This window comes from Mustela putorius, unplaced genomic scaffold, assembly GCF_011764305.1.
Source record: "Mustela putorius furo isolate JIRA1106 unplaced genomic scaffold, ASM1176430v1.1 tig00003937_pilon_pilon_pilon, whole genome shotgun sequence".
In the NCBI taxonomy this organism is placed as follows: domain Eukaryota; kingdom Metazoa; phylum Chordata; class Mammalia; order Carnivora; family Mustelidae; genus Mustela; species Mustela putorius.
The window spans coordinates 2436812-2449213 of record NW_025422082.1 but is presented as its reverse complement, the minus strand read 5'-3'; the positions used below and the strand labels follow the sequence as shown (position 1 = coordinate 2449213).

Sequence of the window (12402 nt, the reverse complement as noted above, 5' to 3'; positions counted from 1 at the left end):
AGAAACTTGAGGGTCTTGATGTTTCATTGACTTACAGTAGAGGTTTTTGGGGGGCTAGTGACTGGCCCAGTGGGACCCAGTGGCCATCTGCTTCTCTGAGTGGTTTGCCATGTCCCTCTAATCTCCATCCTGCCCACTTCCCTTGGGAGGCCCTGATAGGCACTGACCCTTTGAAAGACCGCAGCTCCCTATGGTCAGCAAGAGGCATGGCTCCTGGCCCTCTGACATCAGAGGGAAACGAAGTTGTCACTTGCTTTGGCGTTAGAGGGTAGCAACAGGGAGGACCCACACAAGTCAGGGCGTAGGGGAAGGACCTGTGTGTAGGGGTGTGGGGCATGTGTCTGTCCGGGTGGCGGGGCCCTCCCGTGGGCTTGCCCATGGGGATTGTGTTGTTAAGTGTCCCACATGCTGGTGAACCAAAGGGCCTGTGTTCTCTCTTCCCTGGATGCTGCAGTCTGTGTGCTTGACCTTAAGCTGACAGGTTGGAACCCCCTCATTTATAGATTTTATTTTTTTAAAGCCCTTTTTGTAAAACACTAACCTCAGCGAAGGAGAAAGGAGGGAGAAAAAGAAAAAAAGCTGAGTTCAGCAACTGCACTTTGCTGTATTTTTCATCTTGCCTCAGCAAGTTGGGACCACAAATAATCTGGTCTTCCATGCTTCAGTGATGCTTGCTGGTCAAGACGGCGTGCCCCTCCTACGGCAGGGTGTTCCTGGGAGCTAGCATCGCTCCCCTTCTCCAGCCTGCGGGCTCAGGTGGTCTGGGCGCACATGGGTGGTCGGGGCAGGGGATCCACGTGGGAGCTGAAGCAGAGGGAACACTGACCAGCAAGAGGGTAGGTCGTTAATTTCCGAATGATTTCTGGAATCAGCTAAACATTTCCTTTTAACCAGTTTCCCCAGCCTCACATTCTTTGTTAGTTCAGGAAAAACGTCATTTATAATGGATGTTGCCTTGATAAATTGCTCCCGAGAAGCATAGCGTTCTCATTAGTCTATATAATGAGAAAGACTCTTAGTGGTGACAGAGCTGCCCAGATATTTGCCTGATTGGAAGAATATTTGCCTATGCAGTCTGCACTAGAAGGCCTGGGATGAAGGGCAGCGGGGAAGGGGCTGAGGGCTCCCTGCAGGCTCTGTGGCTCCGAGGCTGTGATCTCCCAGCATTCTCGAAGAGCAGACCCCAAGCATATGGGGTCTTTCCTGCTTCCTGGTGGGTACAGACTGGGGTATGCTGGCTTCTTCCCTATGCTGCCCCCCCAGCCCTCTCCTGTCCCCGGGTCTGGCTGTCTGCTTTGATTGGGACCTGGTCTTTTTGAGTCAGCTGAAGAAGAGAATTCGGGTGCTTTAGTCCTGCCTTGTTCTTATTATTATGCCGAAGGAAAAAAATAAGTGTATACATATATAGAGTGAATTCTGTTTTGCAAAGCACTTTTGCGTATGTGGTTTCATTCCAACCACTCTTCCGTGTAGGTATCACGGAGCCGCTTAGGAACTCAGAGAGGCAGTGATAGTTCTAGAGTTTATGGCACAGTGAGCAGCGGCATTTTGACCCCAAAACTCGACCCCGTCATGGATTCCTTTTGCCTTTCTGCTTGTTTGAGAATGGACAATTTGCCCAGTCTTGCTCCACAGGGACCCATTGTGTTGTTCTCTCTAGGGCCCCAAGGCACTTCTTCATGTTAAAGTGGTGCTTAAGGATGTGTGTTAATTCTTGCAGGCCACTGGGGCCTCTTTTAGCAGATGGCTATTACCAGAGATAGTGAAGATACTTCTCCAAATTCCTAACAGCCTCCAGGATTGGAGGAGGAGGAAGACAGACCCACTAAAGGGCTATCTTTCTTGTTTCCTAAGTTAATGCAATGTTGATGCATTTTGCCGTGCTGTCAGCTAGAAATCTGGAGTAATTTTATTTTTCAAGAGGAGGTATTAAGAGAGTTCTTGGCTCTTCTCCTGCTTTGAGGAAGTCTTCCAGGCTTCCAGAATAGTTCACATTCATTCATCTTACTCACCCACCCATTCATCCACTCACCCATCTAACCATCCATCTGTCTACCTAACCATCCATCTATCCATCTACCTAACTACTCTCTTATCTATCCACCCACCCACCCAGTCCTCCACCCACCCACCTAACCATCCATCCATCCATCCATCCATCCATCTTTTCCTCCCTCCTTCCCTTCCTCCTTCCATCTAGTGGCTGTTGAGTCCCTATTTGATGTCAGGTATTACTCTGGACATTGAAGATTCAAACATGAATAAGACTCTTTCTATTCTGAAAGAACTCCTACTTTAATGGGAGAAACAGATATGAAAAGTATAAATTATGGTATGCTTGGTGGCGCAAGCTCAGGAATTGGAGTTTGTGAAACACGTTCAGAGTTGGAGCAGAACATTCACAGAAAGCGTTCTGGAAGGGCTGACACCTGAACTGGGTTTAGAAGGGTGAACTGGGAGAAGTTTAGGGAGGACATGGTTGGGGGATGGTGTTCCTGGTGGAAGCAGCTCCATAGGATAAGGTTCTGTGAAGCAACGTGGTTGGGGAATGTGTGCTCTTCGGTATTGCTGCAAGGTCTGGGGTGAAAGAGAGGAGGAGTATAAGGAGGGGTGAGTTGATAGATGTTAGTGGAGTCCAGATTATGGGTGGCGATCAAGGTGGTACATGATGGGCTGAAGAAGCCTGGGGCATCAGTGGGGCCACAAGGTCACAATGAACCCTTCATAAAAGCCTAGCATGCTAGCATGCCTGGCACAATCCTAGGTGTAATATGGGAATCTCGATTACCTTCTCAGAAACTACCAGACCTTTTCAATGCATTAGGGTGCTCACAGAGGGGTGAGTACTTAGGCAAGATCGTACCCCTTGTAATTTGCAGAGTTGGGGTTTGAAGGTGATTTTGCTCTTAAATGCTGTTCTGTCTCTTCTGTTGCTCTGAAGTTTAGGCTAAGCATCTACCTCTAGATTTTTCTTGTATGCTATGTTTCAGGAAATGTTATTTGATGTAAGAATCTATCTGAATCTCTGTAACAATATGCCATGGAATAATAAGGTTTGGATGGATTGCAAAGGCCGAGGAACACATTCTGTGGAGGTTGAAGGGAGGGGAAGTGCTGAGAATAACAAAGCCGGGGAGGGATCTAGGTCTTTGAGTAGGAGGTCCTCATCATCAGGAAGGGGAAGAAAATGTCGGAACTGCTAGAACCAAGAGCAGAGGAAGTAAGCTAGTGGGACTTCGGGGGTCAGCGTCTCAGGACTAATTCCTAGAAGGTTAGGAATGTTAGGTCTTCCTAACCCTAGGAAGACCATGTGAATGGCCGGCCACTGAGAACTGGGACCTTGCCCAGTGCTTGGCCCTGCAGGATCGCCCGCTACCGCCAACTGGAGGGTGGTGGATCTGGAGCTCTGGAGCAAGAGGGAAGAGGACTGTGGTGGGGAGAAAGAGAGAGAGAGGGAGGAAACCTAACCTCATACCACCAACAAGAACCATATCAGCATTCAGAGAAAGTTGAAAGAAATCTCTCCGCTGGCTGGCTACCTAGCTCAAGGCTAACCACACTCTTAACACAATAATAAGTCAATCCTCACTGAATAATTAAATAGAGAGCCTTCATAAGTATTGACTTAATGTGACAGCAAGTCTATAGTGACTCGGGCTTTGCTTATGTAAACACAATCTCTTGTTCAGCTTACTTAGCAGTTCAATGAAATAGAACAGTCCTTCAATTAAAATCAAATGATGCATATGTTTAATTCTTTTCTCTTCTTACTGGGTAATAATAGGTTTGGAACCTAGGTGAAGGGATTGGGGGAAAAATGGAGAAAAGGATATCTGGCCATCTGCTTGTGTTTTCAGAGGACATGAAGGAGTATATCCAGTGGTGGTCTTGGGAAGATGGATATGGTCTTGGCTTCCATCTCTGGACCCTAAGTGGGAGACCCATCCAGACCCTCCCAATCCTCTCCCAAAGCAGGCTTGGGTTGGCCATTGTGGTTGTCACTGCTGTCTCTTGATGGTGGCGTGGGTCTAGCTGATTGCTTCTGGTCAGTTGGAGGTACAGAGGCTCCTACCACAGCACTCACCAGGCCATTTCTTATGGATACTCTCAGGGTTCACCTGGAGGGGAGAAGAGGGTGCTGTGGGATCTCCAGGCTGGATGGCAAGCGGGGGCCAAGGAGCAAGGTGGCATGCCTCTGATTTCCTTGGGTGACACCTGAGTTCTGTGGCTTCAGAAGGCTGGGAGAAGGGGAGGGGGTGGTAGGTTGGGAAAAAGATGGAGGGTGTTGGGGTGGGCTGCATGATGGAAGGGAAAACCTATTGGCTTCGGAGCTGAGATTTGAAGCTCAGTCTTCCGGCCTTGCTGCTGCGATAGTAACTGAGTTAATTAACCTCCCTAGGTCTTTGTTTCCTTATCTGTGAAGCGGAGGTAATAATGCCAGCTTCAGAGAATTGTTGTCAGGGTAAAATGTGGGGATGTTAGTAGAAGTACTTGGTGTGACACTGTACAAATACGGGGGGTGCTTGTTAATAGATCAGAGATGTTACGTGCCTGGGCCTGAAGGCAAAGTGCTCCTGCCTGCCGCACCACGTTGCACGCTTGGGAGTGAATCGTGGGTCTTCTGATTTCAACAACGGCGGCAGCAAGCTACGTGCCAGGCACCATCCAAGTCCTTACGTAAATTTGCTCGCTGGACATCTCGTTCAATCTTTGCCATGGCCATATGAGGTAAATACTATCATTACCTCAATTTTCCAGTGAAGAGATGGAGGTTTAATGATCTACTCAAGGTTACACAGCTAGTGAGTGGCTAAAGCCAAGCCTCAAACCCAGTCGGTAGGCGAGATGTCAGAAATTGGACCTTAGGGCCGAGTGTGCTTCTGGCTGGGGTGGAGAGGGGCGAGGGCTCTTGCAGAATTCAGGACCTCCTGTGGTGGGAGAGCCAACATTTCTACTTGTGGCAACCTGCACTGGGGTCATGTTCGTGTAGAAGGGCCTGCTCTGCATTTCCCAGCCTGGCACCAGCTTCTGTCTCAGACCTGTAAGCTCCTAGTGTTGGAGATGCCCCGGAGTGAGGAGCTGGTTCTCTGAGGTGGTAGGTTTTCTCTGTCAGCCTCTTTGTCTTGGGACAGAGGGTCAGTTAAATTTGCTAATGCTCCTGGAACCAGTAATACTTTCTCTAAATGAAGGCTTAGAAACATCATTGTTTATAATAACTCAGGATTCCTGAGGCCTCACTCAATTAAACTTGAAGAAATAATTACAATCTTAAGCAACTTTATTAAAAGAGAACATAAGGAACAGTGTCTTCTATTAGCATCTTTGGAATTTGCTTCTGGATCTCATTAGTTTGTATATTTACCATTTTCCCCCTGTTTTTGCAACCAGGGTGAGCAGACGGTATTGTCTCCTGATTTTTAATCCCTTCACGTGATTTCATGTTTGAATTTTCATATGTTGGCACAATCTACATCCTTGTCATTTTTAATAGCAATGCAGCTTTCTGTGGCGGATCCATCTGAGCCATTCCCCTCTAGTGAAGCTGGGGAAAGGATCCAAGGCCAGGTCCATTTTCCTTCGTGAATTTTATTAGCATCTGTTTTCCAAAGCTCTCGCTAAGGTGCTCCTGAAAGCCTGGGCCTTTCATATGGGTTAGCCAGACCCTTTGTGGGTTTGGTTTTTGATCTCTGTCCTTTTCAGTGTATGCCTTTTTGGTTGCTTTTAACTTGGACAGAGAAGAGCATATGAAACCAGAGAGTAAAGCTAAACATTAGTTTAAAGCTAAACATTAGTCAAGAATATTTCTGTTGTAAGAGAGCCCCAACTAGCTTAAGAAAATTACAAAGGAATTTATTGGCTTCCAGTGAAGTATAGAAAGGGTGGGAGTATATGCCAGCACTCAGCTACACAGGGGCCTGTCTCCATCTCTCCTTGTCTTGTTTCTGCTTCTCTCTGCGGTTAGCTGAATGTTTATTCTTATTGTGACTGTGAGGCTAGAACTGTGGGCCCAATTTTTCTGGGCTCACATCAGTGGTGTCTCATAACAGGAGAGAAAAGAATGTTCTTCCTTGCTGGCTCCATTAGGAAAACCTCAGAGAAGAACCCTGTTGAGCCTCGCTTGTGTTACCTCCTTATCCCTAAACCACTAGTCAGGGTGGCTGGGGACAGCCTGGGTCACGTGTCCACCTTTGGCCCAGGATGATAGAGTGCCATGGTTGACAGCTTTTACTAGAACTACCCGGCTGGAGGAAGAAGTCCCTTCCCTCAGTCCACCCCCTATCTGCTATTCTGGGCAGATAGATAAATATTCACTGCACACTCGAAGAATAAACAGAAGGGAAGGAAGCCACGTTGGGACTTGAGTTCATGAAATCAGTGGTGGCAGTGTCCTGGGAAGGACGGAGGATCAGGTTGTCCACGGTGAGCCCCGGAGGTGTCAGAAAGCAGCCACGTGAGTGAAATCCATTTTCCCCTTTCTCAGTGTCGCATAACATTGAACCCACTTAGGCAAGCCCTGCACTGCTGGAGGGGACCTCAGAAAGCCATTCCAGAGCACTTGGGTCTATTAAAGTCATTTTCTCTGCATTCCCATAAATTGTCTATGAGGCCTATCATGAGTAATTTGCACTTCTTGGGAGCCCCTTTTCCCCTCCATGAAATATTCAAGTGTCCTATTCGTTAGCATGAGGCAGGGCTGGTGGCTGCCTCTGGAATCATCATCCGCAGTGGTGGCTTGTGACAGCAGAGCCGGAGGGAAGACTGTGTCCTTGTTAGCAGGTGCCTGGTCTTGGTGTGCGGGCTGGCGGGCATATAGCTGTGTGGCCTGTGTGTCAGAGCTGCCGTGGCCTTGCTGGGGAATACGTGTACTCTGCGGGAATGTTTCGAAAATTAATTGAGGGAACAGTGTCTGGCACGTAATAGGTTCTCAATAAATATTAGCTTCCTTTTCTCCTTCTCCACTTCTATAGAAGACCAAGAGAAACCCACTGGTTTCCATGGCAACAGCATAACAGGTATAATCTGATAAATGGGAATTTTGGGCAGCTGACAAGCACTTCAGACCAAAAAGCCATGTACTGGCCAGCATTGGAATGCTTTGGAATTCTGTGGAGTGATTCACCTTTTATTGTGTTAGGGTAGATAGGTTTGAGAAACCATATATGTTTGGGAAGGTATTTATACTTTGGATCAAGGGCACTACAGGTGTCTGTACTTTTTCTTGGCTAAGAGCAAAGTACAGAGAAGAGTATATCCAAGTGTAAGTGTATGTCTGTGTAGGGATTGATGTGTGTGTGTGTATGTGTGTGTGTCTGTGTGTGTGTACACAAGCATTCTTTGCCTTGTCACCAAGAGCCTTCTCAGGTCGTGGTCTGAAGCGTTACTTTCTTCCTTGACTAGGTTATAAAGTGGGGATATTTATTTTTTTATTTACTTGCTTACTTATTTTTTTTAAAGATTTTTTAAAGAATTTTTTTTTTTAAATTTGAGAGAATGAGAGTGAGTAGGAGAATAGGGAGAGGGGCAGAGATTAGAGGCAGACTCCCCATTGAGCAGGGATTCCTATGTGGGGCTCCATCCCGGGACTCTGGGATCATGACCTGAGCGGAAGGCAGACGCTTCACCAACAGAGCCACGTAGGCGCTCTGAAGGTGGGGATATTTACAGCTGAGACAGGGAGTGAGATCTGAAGGGGCCCCAGAAGTCCCGCTCTGCAGCCTGTGCCGATGGCCAGCCACACCCCCAAATGTCAGCTTGCCCTAGGTTCATCGGCAGGACTGGTGAAAGCACGGGTGGCTGTATGTCTGGGCTGTGCCTGGAGAATCTGCATTTCTACCAAGTTCCCAGTGGTTGCTGATGCTGTTGTTTGGTAGACCACACTCTGAGAACCAGTCCCTTGCAGGGAGTCGACCCCACTGCTCCGGTCTGGGTGATTACCACTTGGCGTGGGTTAATCTTTGCGTATCCGGCCTTGCCTCTTTTTCCCTCTGTGGGAACACATCTGCCTGTCAAATAGGGTTGCCAGAGCTAACAAATAAAAATTCAGGCCTTGCATTCCAGATGAACGAAGAAAAACTGCTTAGTGTTACTATTAGTTGTGTTCGGCTTAACATTAGTATGTCCCAGATACTGCCTGCGAAAGACTTACACTAAAACATTCATTGTTTACCTGAACTTCAAATTAAACGGACATCCTGTATTTAATCTGGCAACTGTTTCATCAGGCTGCGGGTCAAGTGTCTCTCCATGCTTCTCCTGCCGCTTGCCGGTGATTGAATATGCTATAGCTGCTGCTGTGACCGGCCCACGGAGGGTCTGTGTTTTTCGGACAGAGCCACCTGCTGCCCCCCAGCTCATTTGGCCGTCTTCACTTGGTCTTGCTGGGAGGGACTTGGCTGGTGTTCATATTGGTTCTCTTGCTGGCTCTCTGGGCTTTTCTTTGTCTCTTTCTCTCGCGCTTCCTTTTATGTCATCCTTCTTATGGGGATTCTTAAAGGTAGAAGTTTGCTGGGTGTTGGGGGTGGGCCAAGGACAAAGTCTGTTGCTAGCCAAGAGAGCAGAGTCCAGAGAGCTCACCTCATGGTGTCTGCAGGGAAATGCGGCGGCAGGCCCGAGGATGGGGCAGGGAGCCCCAACTGGCTGGCGGTGTGTTAGGAAGAGGATAACATTTGCCTTGGAGAACACACCTCCCGGGGCTGGTTCGCATGGGGCTCGGAACCTGCGTGTTGCTGGCTTGAAGGAAATTGACACGCCTTGGTCTCTGATGCTGACAGAGGGAGCCGCTGCCATGGACTTCAGCCTGCCTTGAGGGGCAGACAGAGTTGGAGCAATCAGAGGCCTTCTGGAGACTTGGACACGCCATCCTCCTAATGGGCCCCATTTGGCCCTCTCTCTTGCCAAGGCCACTTTGACGCTGGGAACGGAGAAATGGGGGAACAGAAGGCCTAGCCACGGCCCTTCCCTTTACCTGCCCCTCTGCTGGCTGTGGGGTCTGGGCCTTTCTCCTCTCCTCCATGAGCTCTGCATGGAGCCCGTAAGCCTGCTTACAGGAAGTTGGCCATGGCCTTCAAGGGGTCTGGTGAAGGAGTTTTGTGCATGTTGTCTGGCTTCGGGGGCCTGTGTTCCTCTTCCTGTGTCCTCAGAGTGATGTGGAATGTAGCAGTGGGTAGGGAGGCCGTCATGCACCTGGGGCCAGCAGGGTGACTCTGGAGCCTCATGGTGAGGGACGGGGGAGGGGCCATCTCTCCCGGGTTGCTTTTTATGGGAGGCAGACCCACCTCAGCAGGCTGAACAGATATTTCTTCTTCTCCCAGACACAGGAAACGCTGTTCCTTGTTTTCACTTGCTGGTGCTTGACAGGCACAGTGCTGGGGACAAGATGTCTGGATAGAGAAGGAAGATAATGTGATGCCTCCTCTAAGTGCCCCAGCTGTCCAGTGTAGCCCTGTGAGGGAGATAGGCAGGCACAGCTCACCCAGTTAGATAACTGAGGACACTGTGCTCAGAGACATGACAGGGCTGCCCAAGGTCACACAGCCATGAGTGAGAGAGAACGGCCACGGGCAGATGCTCTCTCCTTTCCTGGCAGCTGGATCTGTCTTTTCCCCACCCACTTGGGGCTCCTTTACCTTCCAGTCTCTGGCTTCTCTTTCTTTCGTCTCTTCTCTTTGTAGACAAGTCACATTCTCCTTTCTCATGTTTGGTGCCTTCTCCAGCTTCTGGGGCCTCGTGACATTCTGAGAGGCTTTGTGGATGGTGGGGTCAGGCAACGTCCTCGAGCCTCCCGGTGCCCGTGAGTGGGAAACTCACCTTGCAGAAGGGAAGGAGGCCATGTGTGCCCATGTGGAGTGGAGCTGCCTGGGAGACTCCCCTTAGGTCTCCTGGGGTGGGCATTACACCTCTCATCAAGTCCTGGGTCCTGGCCTGGTGGCCATTCTGTCCTGACTGCAGGGGCTGGGTTTTCCTTTCTGATGTTGCACTGACCCACAGACCCTTCCCATCCGTAGTCTGTCAGCCAAATGGCAGGGGCTCAGTGTGTGTTTAGAGGAAGGATGAAGAAATCGGTGAAGTCTGCCACTCTGGGGATGTATGTTCCCAGAAAGGGCTTCCTGGGGAAGGGCTGCTGGGGGGCTTTGGGGAGGCACTGAGACGGAGTCAGGCTTAGCATGAACAAGTGGCATAGCAATGCACTCCTGTATTTGGGCTAAGAGTTGACCTGCATTCCTCTTTGGTAGGGAAGAGATGGAAACTAGGGCTTTGCTTGTTATCTGGCTTTCTTGCTCACACCATGCAGGGGCTTCATCCTGGCTTTATTTTTTTGCCTGCCCCCCTGGCAGAGCTCCTTACCATTGGGCCTGACTATGTGCTCTTGGCTCCTTCTGGAGGGAGGCACTTGGCCAAAGTGAGCAGTGATGTCCCTAGAGGGGCTTTAGGAGTTTCTCAGGGCCACTGTCACAAAGTCCCACAGGCGGGGAGGGTTAAAAGAGAAATTTAATCTCTCACAGTTCTGGGGGCCAGTAGTCTCAAATTGAGGAGCTGGCAGGGCCCTGCTCCCTCGAAAGGCTCAAGGACAGACTCTGCTCTGGCCGGTCTCTTCACTGCTGGTGTTGCCTGTGGTCCTTGCCTTCCGGGGCCTGCAGGTGCGTCCCTCCAGTCTCTACCTCCGTCCTCACATGCGTTCTCGCTATGTCTGTGTCCCTTCCGCCTTCTTATAAAGACCGCTGTCGTTGGCTTGAGGCCCACTCTTAACCACTGTGCCTTCACCTCAGTCACGCCTGCAGGGAGCTCACTCCGAAGTAAGGTCCCATCACGGGTGCTGGGAGTCAGGACGCGCCTCAGCCCACAACATGTACCTCCAAATCCCCTCCACCCAGTAAAGTCCCTGCCCCCATCCCCAGGTCTCTGGGAGACTGGGGTGTGGGCAGAGGCCATCCCGCTCACACGGTCAGAGCACCTTTGCACACCTGCAGGGCACACAGTAGGACACGCTGCTCCTGCTGCTCCAGATCAAGTCTTACTCTGCAGAACCTGAAGCCTTGGTTAGAGACGCTGCTTCTCCCTATTTGGGGGCTGGGTGTTGAGGAATAGAGAGTGTGTTCCTGGGTGGGAGCAAGAGGGAGGACACCTGCAGATTTCCCTTTCTCCGGGACGCAAAAGGTTGTCTGTGCAAGGACCCGTCAAGGGCTTCTGTGCAGGAGCTGTGATCTCAGGTAATAGCTTCTCTGAGCCTCAGCTTCCAACTCCATAACGTGGGGCAGTAACCACAGTCGTGCGTCCCGTCTTGGAGTTCAGTCTCAGTGCGGGTGAGGATTGAATGATAAACGGATGAGTGCGAAGTATCCTTCTGTCAGTCATTTTTTTATGGTGGGAAATTACACATTACATAAAGCGGACTGTTTTATCCATTTTTGAGTGTGCAGCTTCCTGGCATTAAGGATATTACAACGTTGTGCAAACAGCAGCAGCGTCCCTCTGCCTCCGGAGCTTTCTCACCTGCCCAGACAGTGAAAACATGTTTTATGAAGAGCACTTTCTATTCACTGGATAACTAAGGAGCCTGAGTGCCAGAGAAGGAAGGGTTTGCCTGAGTCCCCATGAGTTAGGGGCATAGCTGAAGTGAGAACCTGGGGCCCTGGCCAGTGAGTATGTTGCTCGTCTTCCGTGTCCTACACCTCTGTGGGCTGCAGGATCTGGGGATGTCTGAGCATCCCCGGGTTGAATTCCTCTGGGGAGCTTTCTCTCCCCCAAACTGCACCCCCCCGGGACAAACTGGAATGTGTCCCGTGATGAGACACATCTAGCTGTCTGCTCTGAGGGAGTTCCTCTCAACCTCTTGTCTCTGTCTACCCACTCCTTTCTCAGGTGCGACAGCTCCAGTGGAGGACCAGGGTGGCCAAATTTAGGGCACCCTTTGGGATGGCTTCATGAGGTATTGCCTGGAGAGAGTGGGGGCAGGGCGTCAAGGGCTGTGTTCTGTCCCTTCCTGTAGCTACCATAGCCTTCTCATGGAGCACGTATTTGTTGAGGTCCTACTGTGTACCCATTGGGAAAATACGAGTGAACAAGACCTTATTCCTTCCTGTTTAGAGCTGCTACAAGGCACAAATGGTACGATACAGGAGGAACCCATGGCAAAGGGCACTCACCTATAGGAAGTGATGACAGGAGGTGGGATGGCCACCCCTCGCCTAGGCTGATGGGAGCCAGGGTGCTGGGGCAGGTTAGACTTGGGTGTTCTGGGTTCTGTGGGACCTTGCACATCAGGTGCTAGAGACACACCTGGACCAGAGAGCATCTGCTTTCAGGGGGATCAGGGTCGAGGAGGGAGGTGCCCAGGTAGTTATGAAGTAGTATTACAGGTGCCAACAGAGGGGAAGGGTGACAGTGGTTTATGCCACCAGGGGA

At 50.1% G+C, this 12402-nt stretch overlaps 1 protein-coding gene across 1 annotated transcript in view; it reads left to right on the top strand.

Annotated features, from left to right (window-relative positions):
* The window catches only part of GFRA2 (GDNF family receptor alpha 2), an 85601-nt gene that overhangs the window by 58075 nt on the left and 15124 nt on the right, over positions 1–12402 (top strand). The window lies entirely within an intron of this gene.